Raw genomic sequence first — 18937 nt, forward strand, 5'->3', positions numbered from 1 at the left:
AGCTCTGCAGGCACACACCTCTGACATTTAGCCTCCACCTGGATAGCTGCCAGTGGCCCTGCAGCCCGGACCAGCTTTGCATGGGGGAGGAGAGTCAGGGATTAACCATTTCAGGCCCTTCCTCCATCAGGCAGAGACTGGTCCTCTCGGGTCAACCATGTACCAAGGACTGGAGTGGGCATATTTACAAATGTTGCCTCATTTAATCTTCACATCAATGTGAGGGTGTGGGCATCATCTCCATTTCTCAGATGAGTAAACTAAGGCATGTGGGGAGTTATGTAACTTGCCTAAGTCTACACAGTAAGTTTCATATATTCCTTCTTTATTACAAGGGCCTATTATGCACCAGGTAGTAATTCTAGTCACTGCAGATACAGCAATGAATGATAGACAAAAATGCCCCATGGAATATACATTCTTATGGGAGGGATAATGAATACATGGGATGTATAGTCTCTCAGATGGTGATAAGTCTACATGGAAAATGAACGGAAGGGAGATGGGAAGTGCTGGGAGCAGGGCTGCTATTTCAGATGCCCTTGAAAGACCTCATTGAGAGGGTGTGAGTTATTCACACTTAGTGCTGAATAGGTGCCTGGTGCTACCCTAATCACTGTACCTGACTCACTAAATTAATCCCCACAATTAATCCCCACAATATTTGAGGCAGATTACTATTATTATTCTCATTTTCACATGGGGAAACTGAGGCACAGGGCGGTTAAGTAACTTGCCAAAGATGACACAGCAGATAAGAAGCAGCTCTAGGATTTGCACCCAGGAAGTCTAACTCCTGAGTTCTGGCTCTTAACCTCTGTGTGTTACTGCCAGGGCACAAAGACAGTAAATGGGTGGGAAGGTCAAGAGACTTGTAAGACCCCACCTGAACAGTCCAGGTCTGTGGCCTGGGGGGCAGGCATGCTGAGGGACAGGTGCACTAGGGGGCAGGTGCACTGTGGGGACAGGAGCACTGGGGAGATGGGTGTACTGAGGGGGCAGGTGCACTGGGGGGCAGGTGCACTGAGGGGGCAGATGCAGTGCAGGGACCGGAGCACTGGGGGGTAGGTGCACTGGGGAGGCAGGTGTACTGAGGGAGCAGGTATACTGGGGGGCAGGTGCACCGAAGGGGCAGATGCAGTGCAAGGGACCGGAGCACTGGGAGGTAGGTGCACTGGGGGGTAGGTGCACTGGGGGTAGGTGCACTGGGGAGGCAGGTATACTGGGGGGCAGGTATACTGGGGGGACAGGTGCACTGGGAGCACAGGTACACTGCAAGGACAGGTGTACTGAGGGAGTAGGTGCACTGGGGGAACAGGTGTACTGGGGGGACAGGTACACTAGGGAGGCAGGTGCACTGGTGCTCACTCCTCTGCAGCTCCCTTGGTGAGGAAAGGGTAGAGGGGCCGACAGGTCAGTTGCACTTAAACCTGGGTGAAAGTGGGGCTTGACTAGTTTGTGTCGAATAAGGAGAAGATGAACTCCCCAGTGAGGGGGTCCCAGAGGCTCCCCTTCTCCCCTCTCCTCCTATGCCAGCCAGCCTCCCTGAGCCCTCCGAGGACTCAGATCTGAAACAAAAGTGGGACTATTTTTTGCTCTTGTCCTCTTCTTCCCTTCCTTTTGTCTATCTGGGAATAACCCACTTAGTGGTGATGATGATGATGATGACATAATAGCAGCTCATATTTATTGAAGACTTACTAAACTGGGCAGCGAAAATGAATAATGACACTCAGCTGTGCAGGAAAAAGTAATTGATTCTTATAATGGATAATTTTCAATGAAAAACTTAGTGTGAAAAATAAAGGTACTTTAGTCTCTGATTTAAATGAGTTGCTTTGGAGCAAGGTCCCATCAAGTCGAAATTCAAACTTCCTGTGAGGGCAGCTCCCAGTGCCCCTCCCCTGAATGGTCTGGCTTCCTGGGGAAGCTCCAGTATTTTCCTGGTGACCAGGGAAGGGCCTGGGGGCTGCAGGGTTTCTGCAGATCTCCACGGAGCTGTACCTTGCTCTCTCTGCTGCTTGGGCCTCTGTGCTGAACTCCATTGAAGGGGCCAGGTCTGGTCTGGTCCCCAGGGCCTCTGAGGGTAGACTTGGCACCCACTGCTGAAGCTTAGGGCTTCCTCAGGCTCCTGGCTCTGCCAGGACATCCACCCACCCCTGGAGGGCCCAGGTGTCCAGTGGCTGCTCTGGGATGTGAGGGTTCTAAATGGGTGGGCCCGAGGGCAGCCCCCAGGTAACTTCCTCAGCTGTCGCCAGCCACGTTTTCTCAGAGCTGGGTTTAGGCAGGGTTTCTCCACGTGACCTTTCCCCAACCCTGCACCCCATTCTGAAATTCTCCAAGTCACTGAGTTATTTCTAATGACACTGAAAACCACCCCCTCCTCTCTTCTCTGGAGGTGGGGAAGGAAGTGTAATCCTGGGCATTTACTTTCTTTTCCTCCTAGTACTAGAAAGATTTTCTTTTTCTTTTCTTTTCTTTTTTCTTTTCCTTTTTCTTTTCTTTTCCTTTTCCTTTTCTTTTGCTTTGCTTTGCTCCCTCCCTCCCTTCTTCCCTCCTTCCTTCCTTCCTTTCCTTCCTTCCCTTCCTACCTGATGGGAGTCTCGCTCTGTCGCCCAGGCTGGAATGCAGTGGTGTGATCTTGGCTCACTGCAACCTCTGCCTCCCAGGTTCAAGCTATTCTTCTGCCTCAGCCTCCCAAGTAGCTGAGATTATGAGTGTGCACCACCACACCTGGCTAAGTTTTTTCATATTTTTATTAGAGACAGAGTTTCACCATGTTGGCCAGGCTGGTCTTGAACTCCTGACCTCAAGTGATCCACCTGCTTCAGCCTCCCAAAGTGCTGGGATTACAGGCTTGAGCTACCATGCATGGCCTATAAAGGTTTTCTATTGCCCTGTCCTGTCTAGAGGAGACATCATTACCTCGTATCAATTGTTCCTCCCTCTATGTACCATTTTGTTCTGGAAGCTACCAGTCTTCTTTTCCCAGGGAAAACAAGGTCCTGGCTTAGCTCTGATATTAGAAGTGTACAAGAAAAGAAAGAAAAGGAAAAAAATGAAACACTGGCATTTTCCAGAGGCAAATAAGTTGGGAAATATTTTAAATATTTTCCTTGTGAAATCCTCTGTATCTGACAAGCAGTGCTATGCCTAAATTCTCACTCAGTCCTCACCACTACCTTGGGGTTAGGTCCTGTCATAGTCTCTACAGATGAAGGAGGTAAGGCTTAGAGAAGTCAAGCAACTTTCCCAAAGTCTTGCAGCTTGTTAGTGGCAGAGCCAAGTTTAGAATCTAAAAATTCTGGATTCTTGACCCCGTTGTATGCCTGAGGCTTTTGCTGCTTCTCAGAAGTGAGTCTTGGGGTAATGGCTCTTTAGCACTCAGTGACATGTGATGTAGCTCTTTGAATAATGTACAACATCTCCCAGAGAAATGGGGATGGGTTTCAGTTGGCTCCACCAGGGGTAAATATAAGGGCATATCTCTTACATTGTCATAGGATATCTCACTTCCGATTTAGAGAGGGGCTTGCTGGTTTTCAAATTCCCCCATTTGTATGCATGTGACTACCTACATCCTTCTTTTTTCACTCATTTTGACTATGATTTTTCTCTAACTGTTTGGGTGACTGCACTGGAGAAAAAGTGTGATGTGGACATCCTTCAACTCCACTCTGCTTCCCTAGTGAAAGAGGCCTTTGATTTGCAGCTGTAGCTCCTGTTTGCCGAGCCTGGTACAGCCCTGACTCTCAGTGCTCAAGTTGGCCAAAGCCCTGCCCTTTTCTGTCTGCTAGTAGCTGTTGAGGATCGTGTGTGACATTTGAAAACTCAGCTCTGGCTTCACTTGCACTGGAGTTGAAAGGCCGAGGGGGTATCTGGGCACCACCTGAAAATAGTCAGGGGGAAATTAACTCTCACTTTATGTTCTAAGCTTTTATTACATAATCAGCATCATGCTGTTGGTGTTATATTAACTCTATATAAGAGGAAGGAGAAAATCCAGCCATAATCACACCACATGCATTTGGATTCACATTTCCAAAAGCTCCAATGCCCTGGGAATTCTGAGATGGAGGGCAGGGAAAGGAAGGGAGCAAAATCAATGAGAGGTGATTAAGGTGACCTGAAGTGGCAGGAGTCAAGCCAATGCACAGGCTCAGTTTCAGACTCACTTTCCCTGAAGACTGAGCTCTGGCATTATCTTCTCCAGGAAGCCTTACCTGGTGTCCTCCTTGTCAATAGCCAGCTGTATTAGGTGCCTCTCTCCACCCACACCACAATGCCTTACTTAGGTCACTGTGCGCTCCCCACATTGTGTCATGACTGTCTGTCTATGTGCATGACTCTCCCACTGGACTGTGAGCTCCAGGTGCTCAGGAATGTATTTTGTTCATCTCTTTATCTCCGGTGCCTGGCACATCTGAACAAGCCAAGAAATGCTGGTTGACATAGTCATTAAGCTAAGATGCTGGACATAGGGGTCCAGGTAGTGACTGAAGATGGCATGCATTGAGACTCAGACAAATTTCTAAAGTCTGCAGAGTGGAGAACAGCATGGAGTCATGAAGTGTGTTATCCATGTCTGATACAATGTGTTTTATTTTATGTATTTTCTGTGTGCAAGAGAGAGAGCAGGAAGATTTGACTGTGTCTCACCAGTGGCTGGGAGATCTCTTCTCATGTTAGAAGAGACTTGATGAACATGAGCTGGGGCTCTATTTTTTCCTTATGACAATGTGAGCTCCCAACTCTGGACTCCAAATCTAGTGCTCTTTTCTTTAGCCTGCAGGAGGGCAGGGACTGTGTCTTTTTTTGTATTGGTGCCAGGTCACAGAGTTGGTGCTCAGAGAAGATTTGTGGAATGAGTGGCTGAATGAATGAACAAACATATGGAGGAAGGAACTCTTGCCATCCAGTGAGATTCATCAGGGAGGGCTTGAGGGGGATGCGCATTGAGCGTAGCTATGAAAGAGACAGGGGCATGGGTTGGCAAAGATGCAGAGAGGACTCTGTGGTTGAGTGGTTGGAAGAAGGCTGTTGGTGCCCCTCTTGCTGCCTACCCTAATGAGATGGCCAGGCTGATGCTGACATGGAAGGGCCCTGTCTTGGGAGAAGGGAGGGTGTGGAACTGAGGGAAGTCATACAAAGACACAGGCCCAGAGAGGGCTTCCCCCTTATATATTCTGCTTCCTTTCCTCCAGAACTTGGAGACATTGCTAAGATTCCTTGAATCCCTAGGGCAGGGTTGGGGCTGGGGTGGTGGTGGGGGGCAGTTCTAACAAATTAGTCTAGACAGAGGCATGTGGAGTGTGGCCCAGAGAAAAGAGGAGGAGGGGAAACATAGATTGCAAGCTTGGAGAGAAGGAAGTTCTATTTTGGGTGACTTTAAATCCCAGCCCCTCTGCCGGCCAGATTTGCAGCAGACCTCCCCCCTGTGTAGAAGATTCCCTCATTCTCAGTTCTGTGCCCTGGCTTTGGCTCCATTTTGGCTCACGTCGCTGCATCCTTTAAGACTTAGTTCATTCATACTTTCGTGTTCTATCTCTTGGTATTCTTGCCTGCATCTAAAACCTCCCCCCAGCCTTCCAGCCTTCTTAAAGAAGGCATCCCTAAATAACAGCAGCAAAAATGACATTTACAGTTTATCCACATTTCTACTATGGCCCTGCACCACCATGGGTGCCTTATGTGTCCTTCTTCAACTCACAAGAAAAACGTGAGGTCATCATTACTGTGATCTCTAGTTGACAAATGACACTGAGCCCATGAGAGGTCAAGTAAAACAGGCAAGGTCATATTGTTAGTTGGTGGCAAAGCTGTGCCTAGAACCCAGGTATGCCTAACTCCAAAGCTCCATTGTCATCTCTTCTCACAGCTACAGAGCCTTCTCTCTAAATCAGAAACTCTGGGGTGGGGCCCAGCAATCTGCATTTTAACAAGCCCGCCACAAAATTCTGATGCAGGATAAAGCTTGAGAATGGCTGGTTTGGCTGATCTGGCTCCAACCTGGCTGCAAACCTCCAAGTCCACCCTAAATTGGGGGAAAGCCCATTTGTTAACTGCCATTACTCATCCTTACTATTCTACTTACTAGCTCTGGACTTAGGGCAAGATACTCAAGTTTCCCGAGCACTTGTTTCCATGGTTGTCAAATAGGAACAATTCCAACTCTTCCAGAGGCACTGCCCTGGTTTCTGGTTTCCAAGAGAAGATCTGTGAGTGGCTGTCAATACTCAGCACCTTAGTATCACCTGGGGAACTTTTACAAAATATTAATGCCCACTCCCTCCCTTCCCAGACTAAGTCAACATCTCTGGGAGTGGGCCTGGGGCATGAGTAGCTCTGATATGCATGTGGGTGGAGAACCCTGCTGCCCATTCTCAGGCTTCTCTATCACTTCCTCAAGGGAAGAGCCAAGGCATCTCCAACTGGTGACTCTTGAAGAAGTATGAGCTGGGCCTGCCAACTGCCTCCCCCATCTCTCTTGGATCTGCTACCTGCAGGGTGGGTGCATCTTGGCAGTGGGGTCAGGAGCTTGCTCCTATGGGGAGGTCCATAGTCCCCATCCTATGCCGGTGATTGGATGTGTGAATTGGCCTCATTCATGGGTGGAATATTAGGAGTGCATTTGGCCAGTAAAGCCACATCCTCCCAACAGCTCTATCATAAACATAGCTGCTATTCTCGAACTCCTGACCTCAGGTGATCCACCCACCTCAGCCTCCCAAAGTGCTGACCAATATGATGAAACCCCGTCTCTACTAAAAATACAAAAATTAGATAGGGGTGGTGGCATGCGCCTGTAATCCCAGCTACTTGGGAGGCTGAGACAGGAGAATCGCTTGAACCCGGGAGGCAGAGGTTGCGGTAAGCCGAGATCGCACCATTGCGCTCCAGCCTGGGCAACAAGAGCGAAACTCCATCTCAAAAAAAAAAAAAGAAGAAATGGCTGCTATTTTGACCTTTATCAGGGGCTTCATGTGTCTATTTCTCAATTGGTCCTGAACTTGAGCATGAAGGGGAAACTTTTATGTATGGCTCCTACAAAACCCCAATGCCATATATTTTACAGAGTTATCGCTGAATTTAATGAGATGGCATATTCAAGCCAGCTAGTTAGTTGGTAGTCAGTAAATGTTTGCTGCACCAGAATCAAAACAGGCCCCCTCTGATCAGCCCTACACTCTCCCTGTGGGATGGACCTCCCAGCCTCAAACCACCTGTACCACCTGCTCATGGCTGACAGATAATTCCCTAATCACCGCTTCACTCAAGTCAGTCCACGCGGATGCCTTCTGGTAGGGATTTGCAGAAGATCTGCAGGTGAGAGAGTAGCATGGGGCTGTTGAGTTAAGCATGTCTGGGCTCTAGGCACAGTGTTGCCAGCAACTAGCAGTCTGACCTCACCTGGTTCCCTCAGCCTCTCTGGGGCCCAATGTCTTCATTTGTCAACAGAGATCACCGTAACAATGACCTCACGTTTTTCTTGTGAGTTGAAGGAGGACACATAAGGTATCCAAGGAGGTGCATGGCCCATAGAAGAAACGTGGATAAATTGTAGATGTGGATTATTATTGCTATTATTATTGAAGACGGTGCCACCTCTTCAAACAAATTCCCAGGTGATGCTGATGCTGCTGGCCCAGGGACAAATTTTAAGATAACCAGCGCTCGATGAAAACAAAATGCAGGTGAGCTCTGACTTTTGGGAATTGTAGGGAGAGTGGGCTGGTTGGTTGAGGCCTTGCCTGATCTGGATGCAGTTCAGTGTTTGGTAAACTTGCCTACAAATTAGTGTCACCTGGAGAGATTTTACAACTGTCAGAGCCCAGAAGAGTGACCAACCATCCCAGTTTGCCTGAGACTGAGAAGGTTCCTGTGATTTGGGACTTTCTTTTTTCTTTTGTCTTTTTCTTTTTTGAGATGGAGTCTTGCGCTGTCACCCAGGCTGGAGTGCAGTGGTGTAATCTCGGCTCACTACAACCTCCACCTCCTGTGTTCAAGTGGTTCTCCTGCCTCCGCCTCCTGAGTAGCTGAGATTACAGGCACACACTACCACACCTAGCTAATTTTTGTATTTTTAGTAGAGACAGGGTTTCACCATGTTGGCCAGGCTGGTCTCAAACTCCTGACCTCAAGTGATCCACCCACCTCGGCCTCCCAAAGTGCTGGGATTACAGGCATGAGCCACCGTGCCTGGCCGGGACTTTCAGTTTTAAAACTAGGGCGATCTTGGACAAACCACGATGAACTGTTCACCCTAGTGTCTCCCCCTCTCTCTCCTCCCACAGAGATTGTTTTAATTGGTTCAGGTTGGGTCTAGGCTAAGCATCATTTTTTTTGTTTTTTTGTTTTTGTTTTTTTTTAAATGCCCCGTGATTCTACTTTGCAGCCAGGCAGGAAGACCTGAGGGATCCGCTCATAACTTTGGATAGAAAGTGTGAATTGTTAAAAGGTTTGTAAAAATTCTGTTGAGAAAAGAGGAAAGAGAAACAGCAGTAAATTAAACTGCCTGCATCCAAATCACCTGGCGAACTTGTTAAAATGCAGATTCCTAGGTCTTCCCCCCAGATCTGTTTACTTAGAAACTCTGAGGGTAGGGCCCTGGAATCTGCATCTTTTGTAAGTGTACTAGGTAGACTCAAAATGTGCACTTAGTTTGAGATGTTCTGTTGAAAGTGGAAAAAACAGGAATTAAATTGGGAGAAGAGAGCTGGGAAACTCAGGATATTGTTTAATCAGGTAGTCTGTTGAGTGGTTCTGACCCGAGAACCAAGCTCAGGACCTGAAGCCAAAAGGAAGAATGAGAAGGGTGCAGATGGAGTCCAGAAGAAAGGGGTCAGCCTCAGCCTGGGCTGGAGGTCAGCCAAACTGGCAAGAAAGGACAATGCCTGAGAGAAATGGTTCCAAGCTTAGAGCATGTGCAGGCTCACAGAGCAAGTATGGGGTGAGTCCACACTGCCAGCAAATCGCAGGAGGCTCTACACAGCCAGCCTCCCAGAGGCCAGTGAGGGGATCCCAGTGTTCACACAGGTGAGCACAGACATGATGCAGGAAGCATTTCTAAGTAGAACCCAGTAGACTGGATATGAAAACTGGATAATCTATAAAAGAGAGAACTGTGTGTGGGTGCGGGAGCATCTGTGTGTTGCGGGAGAAGAATGGGAGTTTAAGACAGCTGGGTCATGGCCAGACACAGTGGCTCACACTCATAATCCCAGCACTTTGGGAGGCTGAGGCAGGCAGATCACTGGAGGCCAGGAGTTCGATACCAGCCTGGGCAACATGGTGAAACCCTGTCTCTACACAAAATCCAAACATTAGCCAGGTGTGACGGTGCATGGCTATAGTCCCAGCTACTTGGGAGGCTGAGGCAGGAGGATCGCTTGAGTCTGGGAGGTGGAGATTGCAGTGAGCGAAGATTGCACCACAGCACTCCAGCCTGGGCAATAGAGTGAGACAACATCTCAAAAAATAAATAAATAAATAAATAAATAAATAAATAAATAAATAGCTAGGTCAGAACCTGCCTCTAATCCTGGCTCAGTCAGTTTTGTGCTTGTGACCTTGGGAAGGTTGCTTCACTTCACTGAACATTGGTTTCCTTATCCTTAAAATTGGGATGCTAATACCCACATTTCAGAGTTTCTTGTGAGAATTAAGTGAGAGAGTACATATAAAATACCTGGCATATAGCAGTATTTAAGACAAAGGAAGAGTTAAAGATGCTTCTCTGTCTTTGAAGTTCGGGGTGGTCCAAAGGGGGAAGGGAAGGAGAGGTTAGTTGTAGGTGTAGTTGGTGGCACCAGCATCGGCACATCTGAATAGAAATGTAGATTGTTGGAAATATGGAGCTGGAGATGAGGGAAAGGAGAATTTTGGAGTGACCATTGGTGAATTAGTCTGAAGGAAGGAGATGGAGGGGAGAGGATACAGGAGAAGGCCAGACATCTAGGGTCTGCACCTTGGCAAAGCCCTGGTCTATCTACTATGTGCCAGGCTCTGTGCTGAGCACCAGGGTTCCCATTACACTGTGTGACACTGTCCCTGACCTAAGAAGATCACAACCCAGGAAGAGTGGCTGTAATTCAGGAAACAATAGATCTGCCTGATGTTTGATTATGGGAGAAACACAGGATGCTAAGGAGGAGGAAGGGTGGCCGGGTCGGCTTCCAGCAGGAAGTGAGGCTTGCTAGGTGTTCCGGGTGAGGTTCCAGGGGAGGGGCTCCAGGGAAGGGGCTCCAGGAGGAGGGGATCTGGGGGGTGGGGTCCCACAGGGAGGGTTCCATGGGGGGAAGCTCCAGGGGCAGGGTTCCAGGGGGAGGGGTTCTGGGAAGAGGGGCTCCAGGGGGATGGGTTCCAGGATAGAGGGAACTCCTTGGGGAAGGGTTGGGGAGGGGCTTCTAGGGCGAGGGTTCCAGGGGGAGAGGCTCCAGGGGGAGGGAGTCCCAGGGGGAGGGTTCCATGGGGAGAAGCTCCAGGGGCAGCAGGGTTCCAGGGAGAGGGGCTCTGGGAGGAGGGGCTCCAGGGGGAGGGTTCCAGGGGGCAGGGAACTCCTTGGGGAAAGGTGGGGAAGGGGCTTCTAGGGGGAGGGACTCCAGCGGGAGGGCCTCTACATGGAGGGATTCCTGGGAGGAGCTCTGACCTGAGTGACTTCGGCTGAATCAAAGAGGCTAGAGAGAGCTTGGCGTTCTCAGGGCAGGTGGATCAGATTTCACATCGTTCACAACTTGAGGAGGGAGAACTGAGAAAAGGCTTCTGAAGGGGTGACAGGATGGAAAAAGGCGACACACAGCAGGCACTTTCCAGCATGAGGTGGGTAAATGGCTTCAACACTGGGCACTGAGGAGGCGGTATCCCTTCAGTGGCAATAATCAGGGTAGAGCTTGCAAGGATGTCTGGGTTGAAAAAAGGCAATTTAGAAATGGGGAGTCCATTCAAGGACTGTTCTCAGGGCTTGAGGACTGGCCTGTGTTCTCAGAGGAAATCTCAGCTTCTGTAGCCTGAAGTCCTGGAGCCAGAGTCTCATTTCCGTCAGAGAAAGCATCCCTCAAAGCACAGAGACGAAAAATATCTCATACCTTTTACATGCAAGATGCCTTTTGCTGACAGGGAGGAGGGGGAAATTAAAAACAGAAATGAAACAAACAAATGAAAACATCCTGCATTTATCTGAGAATTCCAAGACCTGATTTAACCATGCAGGTTTATAAAGAAGCATTCTTTTGCCACTTGCTGAGGGTCACTTGAGACACCTATTGAGGGTGCCTGGCCAAGGCCTGGATGCCTTCACGGATTGAAGGACCTGAGTCATTGCGTGGGCCATGAAGGTTCGTTCCTGGGGTGTTAACCACTTTCTTCACTCTGCCTCTCCCCACACACTGCTGTTAGATGTCGTTCCTTCAGGAAGAGCTCACGGAGGACTGAGGACCTGCTGCACACATTCCACTGTGCCAGGAGCTATTCTCATGGACTCAGAGTCTAGATGGGGGAGAAGTTAATTGGTATAAAAAACAGACACATGGCCAGGTGAGGTGGCTCATGCGTGTAATCCTAGCACTTTGGGAGGCCAAGGTGGGTAGATCACTTGAGCTCAGGAGTTGGAGACCAGCCTGGCCAACATGGTGAAATCCCGTCTCTACTAAAAATATAAAAAATTTGCCAGGCGTGGTGGTGCATGCCTGTAAACCCAGCTACTTGGGAGGCTGAGGCAGGAGAATCGCTTGAACCCGGGAGGCGGAGGTTGCAGTGAGCCGAGACTGTGCCACTGTACTCCAGCTGGGGCAACAGACAGAGACTCCGTCTCAAAAAAATAAATAAATAAAAATAAAATCAATGAATACAAGATATTAAATAACGTATATAATGAAGTGTCCTATAAACAGCAGACAAAAGTGCTCTGAGTTTATTTAGGAGAATGCAGGTAGGTTGGAGTGGTTAGGAAGGCTGCTTGGGGAAGGTGGCATCTGCAGTGGGGATGGATGAGAGAAGAGGGGGAGGAAGCAGGGGAGGTAGGCATGAGATTGGGGTGAGGGGTAATGTTGAGAATCCACATGCGGAACGAGCAAGTCTATTCTTTACTATGTTTCAAAGCTAAAATGGTCTCCTGCTTTTATTATTTATTTAATTTCAGAAGGATGTACAAGCTTCGTGTATGCTTAATGTCATGTCATCACACTGATGATATGTCTTATAATTGATAGGGTCAAGAATTCAGGAAATATAGCAATTTATTTTTTATCATACCAATTTTTTAAAAACTTTATTTTTTAAATTGACAGATACCATTGTAGCAATTCATTTAATCCTTTAGCTCTTATCAAGTTCCTGCTGTGTGTATGGAAAGAGCACTGTCGGGGGAGTTGGAGATAAAAATGTCTTTGCCCTCAAGGAATTTCAGTCCCTTGAGCAATGGTGCATTTAAGGAGGAATGAGTGGGACAACGTGGTCGGAAACCAGGGAGTGGGGAGTCGAGGAGTGGGGTGGGATGGGGAAGAAAGATCAGGGTGGGGAGTAGTCCAGCAGTTACTGAGATGTAGATCAACGCCACTTGAACAGGAAGCCAACCCAGATTAAAGTAACTTGTCTCTGTTCAGTCCTGACCATTCAGGGACTGTGGGTGACATTTTTGGAAACACGCAGGGAGTGGCCAGCCAGGCCGCTCTTCCTGGGCAAGGCTGCCTGCGCTGGCTGCTGGAGAAGACGGGCAGGGCCAGCTGCATGATTTGCGGGCCCAGCACAAAATGAAAATGCAGGACTCCTTGTTCAAAAATTACTAAAAGTTTCAAGACGGCAACAGCAGAGCTGTAAACCAAGCGCAGGCCCCTTCTGAGTGTGCCCAGCTCACATGCCCAAGAGGCCGATCCTGAAGGTGGGACAGCCTGGACCTTTCTGTGACTAAGTGTGTGGTGAGAGGATGGGGCCCAATCGCTGTCTGTGACCAGGGACAGGGTTTCGTCATGCAAGCACTGAGTTCTTTCCTGTGAGCTGGGATGGGGAGATGGGGAAGAGATGGGAAGTGCACCATAGGAGGTGCTGTGGCTGTGGGGATGCGTGTGGTGTACCGTGATGCTGCCATTTACCAGCTGTGTTCTGCTTGCAGTGGGAAGGCTGTATCTGAATGTTGGAATCAGTCAGACTGAGGTCACATGTTTTATCAACTTTACTAACTTGGGCAGGTTACTGATCTTCTCCGAGCCTTAATTTCCCTATATGTGAAAATGGAGATCATATTACTGCTTTTGCAGGATGCTGGCATACTTAAATAATAGGTGTGAAATTTTGAGCCTAGCCTAGCTTTTAATAAATGCTAGTATTCTCTTTTCTAGAAATGTGTGAAATATTTATGTTTTAAAGTGTGGAGCATGGAATAGTTTGGGATACATTATTGTCAGCAACTTGCTTTTTCTATTTCAAGTTCAATGGGGATGCAGCTAAAACCTACTACCCTGATTTCAAATAGCAGAGGCGGGGATTGAGGGGAGGTATGCCCCATTGTAATATACACCCAAGGGAAACGCAGTTACATACACACACACACACACACACACACACACACACACAACACCCAGAGCTAAATCAAAGCTGGGTTGGAATGCGATACTGCGTTACAGGAAGAGCCCTAGTTTGGGCATCGTCTCCTGGTTTTGAACCTCAGGGTCCTCATTGGTCAAAAATTCTGACCTCTCTGGGTTGTTGTGAGATTAAATGAGATGCATGTGTGGATACTCAGTCTCCAGTCTACGGCGGATGTAAGCGTCTTTTGAATGAGTCTGTGCTCCCAGGCCATAGTGTGATTCATGGGAAAAAGAAGAAAAGATATTGCCTTCTCAATAGTAACATTTCCTAAATATTATGCTTGGGCAACTCCTTTATAAACGAAGAGCGGGCTGATCAGAAATTGGCACAGGGGCTGATTTCCAGTGATCTGTTTCCTCTGCTCATATACTTTGGGGAGTTGCCTGGGAGTTCTTTCTACTTAGATTTGGAAGTCGGTACAAGCATGTGTGTTTGCTTTTTGGAGATGAACACACATATATGCATACCATACATGCACACATATGTCACCTACACCCCCCACCACACATACACACACCACACATATACCCCATACACACACCACATGTACACAAACCCCATCACACACACTACACACACCACACATACACCCCCACACACATATACATACACCACACATGCACATATACATCACCTATACCCTTACCACACATACATATACCACACATATATACCATACATACCATATGTACCCAAACCCCATCTACACACACACTACGCACACCACACATAGACACCACACATACACACACCACACACATACACCACACATGCACATAAACCATCTACACACACATCCACACATACTCATACCACATTACATGCATATCACACATACACACCACACACACCACACATACACAAACCCCATCTATACACACATCACACAGATACCACGTGTATACACCACACATACACATCCCGTACACATCCCATACATATCACACATGCACAAACCCCATCTACACACACATCACACATATACCACGTGTATACACCAGACATAGGCACACCACACACATACCACACACCATACACACATCACATACACACCACATACACACCCCACATGCACGTATACACTCATCACACATACACGCCACCTAAACATACCCTGCCACACATACACATATCACACACACTGCACATACTACACATATACACCACACCACACACATACCACACACACAAACCCCATCTACACACACAGCATACACATACCACATAGACCACACATACACATATACATGCCACACATGCAACCTGCACACACCCCCTACATACACACACCACACACACCACACGTACAACACACACACCACATGTACACAAACCCCGTCTACACATATTCTACACATAAACACCACATATACACATACCACACACACACACCCCACACATACCCATATCCCCATATCCCACCCTGACAAATGCCATACACATACCACATATATACACCACAATACACGTCACACACACACCATACATACACATGTACACATACCACACATGCACATACACATACACTACCTACACACACACCACACATATGCACCACACATACACATACTACACAACACAGCACAGCACAGATACATGTAGACACGCACCAAACATACATATACACACACATACATACACACACCACCGACACACACACCACACACATACTCTGCCTATGCACACCACACACACCACACACATATCACACATACATACCATATCACACCACACATACACATATGCACACACCACACATGTACATATACCACCTACACACACACCAAACATACACATACCCCACTTACATATATGCTACACATGTACTACACATACCCCACATACACCACACACACACCATGCGTATATGCACACACCATACATACCACACCTGAACACACACACACCACACGTACCCACCACATACACCACACATCCAGTACACACACCACACACACATCCCATCTACATACATACCACATACACTACACAAACATACCACAAATAGACATACCACATCACACTATACGTACACACACACCACAGACACATACCACATGCACATAAATCCCATCTATACATATACCTATGAACATATACCACCTATGAACATATACCACCTACACACCTACACATATGCCACCCACACACGTGCCACATACCACACATACACCACATACACACCCCCCATCTACATACACACCACACACTACACAAACATACCACAAATACACATACACATACAATATCACACCACACATACACACACCTCAGATACATACCACCCACATATAAACCCCATCTACACACACACACCACACATGAACATATACCTCTTACATACCACACATACACATATGCCACACACACACCACACATATACCCTATCTACACACATACTATGTGACCACACACACCCCACACACATCACACATACATACCATATCACAGCACACATGCACATATACTGCCTATACACATCACACACACCTACCCCACCACACACATACTACACATACATACACCATACCACATATACACACACCACACATATACAACCTAAACATACACACCCCCCACACACCACTTATACATGCATGCGCACATCACATATACACCACACACACCACACATCACATATACACACACCTCACATACATATACACACACCATACGTGCACGTACACCAACTATGTGCACATACCACATACAGTCATACCCTACCTACACACACACCACACATACCACACATATACCCACCACACCACACATACGCATATATACACACCACACATACACATTCCCCACCTACACACACCACACACTCACCGCACACACCACACACATACCACAAATATATGTACCACACCACATGCACATATACCACACATGCACATACACCAAGTATACATACCACACATATACTACCTACACATACATAAACGTACACCATACCACATACACACATAAATACATACCACACACACATACCACTCCCCACCTCTTCACCCAGAGAGTCGAAGACATGCATTCATGTCTTCTCTCTCCTCCTCCCTCTCTCCTCCCGTCTTTAGTGAGCATCTCCTGTACTTGCTTGTCCAGTGCACAAGGACTCAGGGTCCCTCCTGGACCTCACTCAATCCACATCCCTCCTGATGCTTTGTCCTGAAAGCTCCATTTCACGGCTCCCATTCCCAGTCCTCTTTGCCATCTTGTCTGCCTCTAATAAATTTCTGGAGTGTGACCTGGGCTGTGAGTGCCCTGTTCTTATCCACCTAGGGCCCTAGGCTGCTGTCAGTTCAGCTGAACCCAGGAATGCAGAATAACTTGAGAAGCACATCATTCAGAGAGCTGTTTGCAGGGTGGCTAGGAAAGGGGGAAGTGAGAGAGGTTGGCCCTGGTCTTAGCACAGGATCACGTGGGGCTGGTTTGGAGCCTGGTATTTGGGAATGAAACAAATGCATCCAAGGCATTTTAGAAAAAGGTGGTGAGAATCATTCACAGGATGGGGCATTAGGGATTGAAGACAAAGGACAAAAGGGACTCTGAGCTTGGGAGACTATAGGTCTGTAAGGGTAGGAGCTGTGTCTGATGAGTTTACCTGCATGTGCCCAGCCCCAAGAGCAGTGCTGGGCATAGGGTAGATGCTAAAAATCAATGGTGGTTGGATGAATGAATGAGCAAATGAGTGAATGATGAACTAAAGGGAGCTCATGGGATAGGATTCAATTCAAACAGCATCATTTAACACCTCATGTACTGTCTGACACACATCCTAGTGACAGAGGTAGAAGAAACTCCTAGACAATATGTAGTTTGACTGGCTCATTTACCAGACAAGGCCCAAAATACTCATGTTCTCTTGCCCAAGGTGTTTTCAATCTCCTGTGGCATCAGTAACCCTAGATTGGACTTCTGTTCTTGATCTTTGGTAGCATCTCTGAGTATTCCCAGCTCTCGTTCCACTCTACGATGAACCCTCTAAACCATGTTTATGAGCAGAGGGTTTAGGGTGGACTAGAACCCCCGCTGGGATACAGTTCTGCAGACATTCCTCAGACTCAAACCTTTGTACTTCCCTTATCATAACCATGTCCACACTTTATTATATTTATTTGTCTCCCTTCCCAACCAAACTGAACTCATGCTTATTATACATTTTTACAGCTCTTAGCACGGTACTTAGGGGCCCAACAAATATTTGTTTGAAAGAATGAATAAAGTGGTGAAATTGTACACACAACATTTAGGAGGAGGAAAGGAGTCACCCTGGATCTACATTTTCAACCACATTTGCCTTTCAGGGGCCAGCTCAGCTCCCATCCTACTCCCTAGTTACTGCCCCATCCCAGTCTGCCCTCCCTGAGGAGATGGACTGTGCCTGTGGGTCCTGAGGCAGGAGCAGAGGCCGTTCTGGTAGAAAGGCAGGAAGGTCACCTTGTACTGCAGAAGGTGCAGCCCTGGGGGCCAGGTGGGGCCATGTGCACAGGCCTCGCTGGGTTTCTAGGGCAGAGTTGGCCTGACAGAACCTCGAGGTCCTTCCCTCAAGAGTGACAGAATGCTTTTTGTGCTGGGACCCTGGGAGAGAGGATCAGGAATAGTAGCCAGTGGGGGCTTCTCCAAGTCCTGGGCTGTAGATCGGTGCTGAGGCCTCAGTGATGGGTTGCTCTGGTGGGAGAGCTGGGAGTGGAGCACAGAAGAAAGCTGGAGGCTCCTTTCCCTGCGCCTTTCAGTAACAGCAGCCTCGTCTGTGTGAGCCAGAGGAGGGGCTTGGCTTCTGGAAGCAGAGGGGGCGAGGCCTCGGGTTCTCCTGTGTAGGGTGATTTCCCTTTGGCCAGGAGCCCCAGACTTACGGCGCTAATGGGTAGCAGAGACATGGGCGCTAAAATTCCTTCTCTTTCACTTCATAGCTGTTGCCTAGAGAGCTCTCCATGCTCCCCAGGTTCATAGTCAGCCCAGGTCCTTGCTCTGTGTGTCCAACCCCTCATCTTCTCACTCACGTGCCGGCACCCCTCCATGGCACCACCAGCATCCACCCCTTCCTCTCTATTCTTGGCGGTTCAGGGTCTCATTTCCTTCTACCCAGACACACAGACTTGCCTCCTAACTCTTCCCGTCTTCCACTTCTCCCTCCTGTCTTCCCACCCCATACAGTGCCACCAGAAATGTCTCTTCTAATCTCAGACCTCACAAACTCTCTCCTCTACCATAAGCCAAAGAACTAATCAGCAACAAGCCGCACACTCTCCAATGGCTTCTTCCTTCTTCCCCCTTCCCCTGGCACTCAAGGCCCTCCTTTTTCTGGCTGTAGTTTTGGTTCCCACTGCACCTCTTTGAGCCCTGAGAGGTGCAGTGG

The 18937-nt window shown here is 48.1% G+C and overlaps 1 protein-coding gene across 3 annotated transcripts in view; it reads left to right on the plus strand.

Annotated features, from left to right (window-relative positions):
- Window positions 1-18937, plus strand: part of DAAM2 (dishevelled associated activator of morphogenesis 2) — a 114250-nt gene that overhangs the window by 38487 nt on the left and 56826 nt on the right. The window contains exon 1 of one of the 3 annotated variants that reach the window (XM_054558773.2): window positions 10656-10818. The exons of the other annotated variants lie outside the window; for them this stretch is intronic. The gene's annotated coding sequence lies outside the window, so the exon portion shown is untranslated. Of the gene's footprint in view, window positions 1-10655; window positions 10819-18937 lie in introns of those variants that run through there. 3 annotated transcript variants of the gene reach the window in all.

The sequence above is a fragment of the Pongo abelii genome, chromosome 5 (genome assembly GCF_028885655.2).
Source record: "Pongo abelii isolate AG06213 chromosome 5, NHGRI_mPonAbe1-v2.0_pri, whole genome shotgun sequence".
NCBI lineage: Eukaryota > Metazoa > Chordata > Mammalia > Primates > Hominidae > Pongo > Pongo abelii.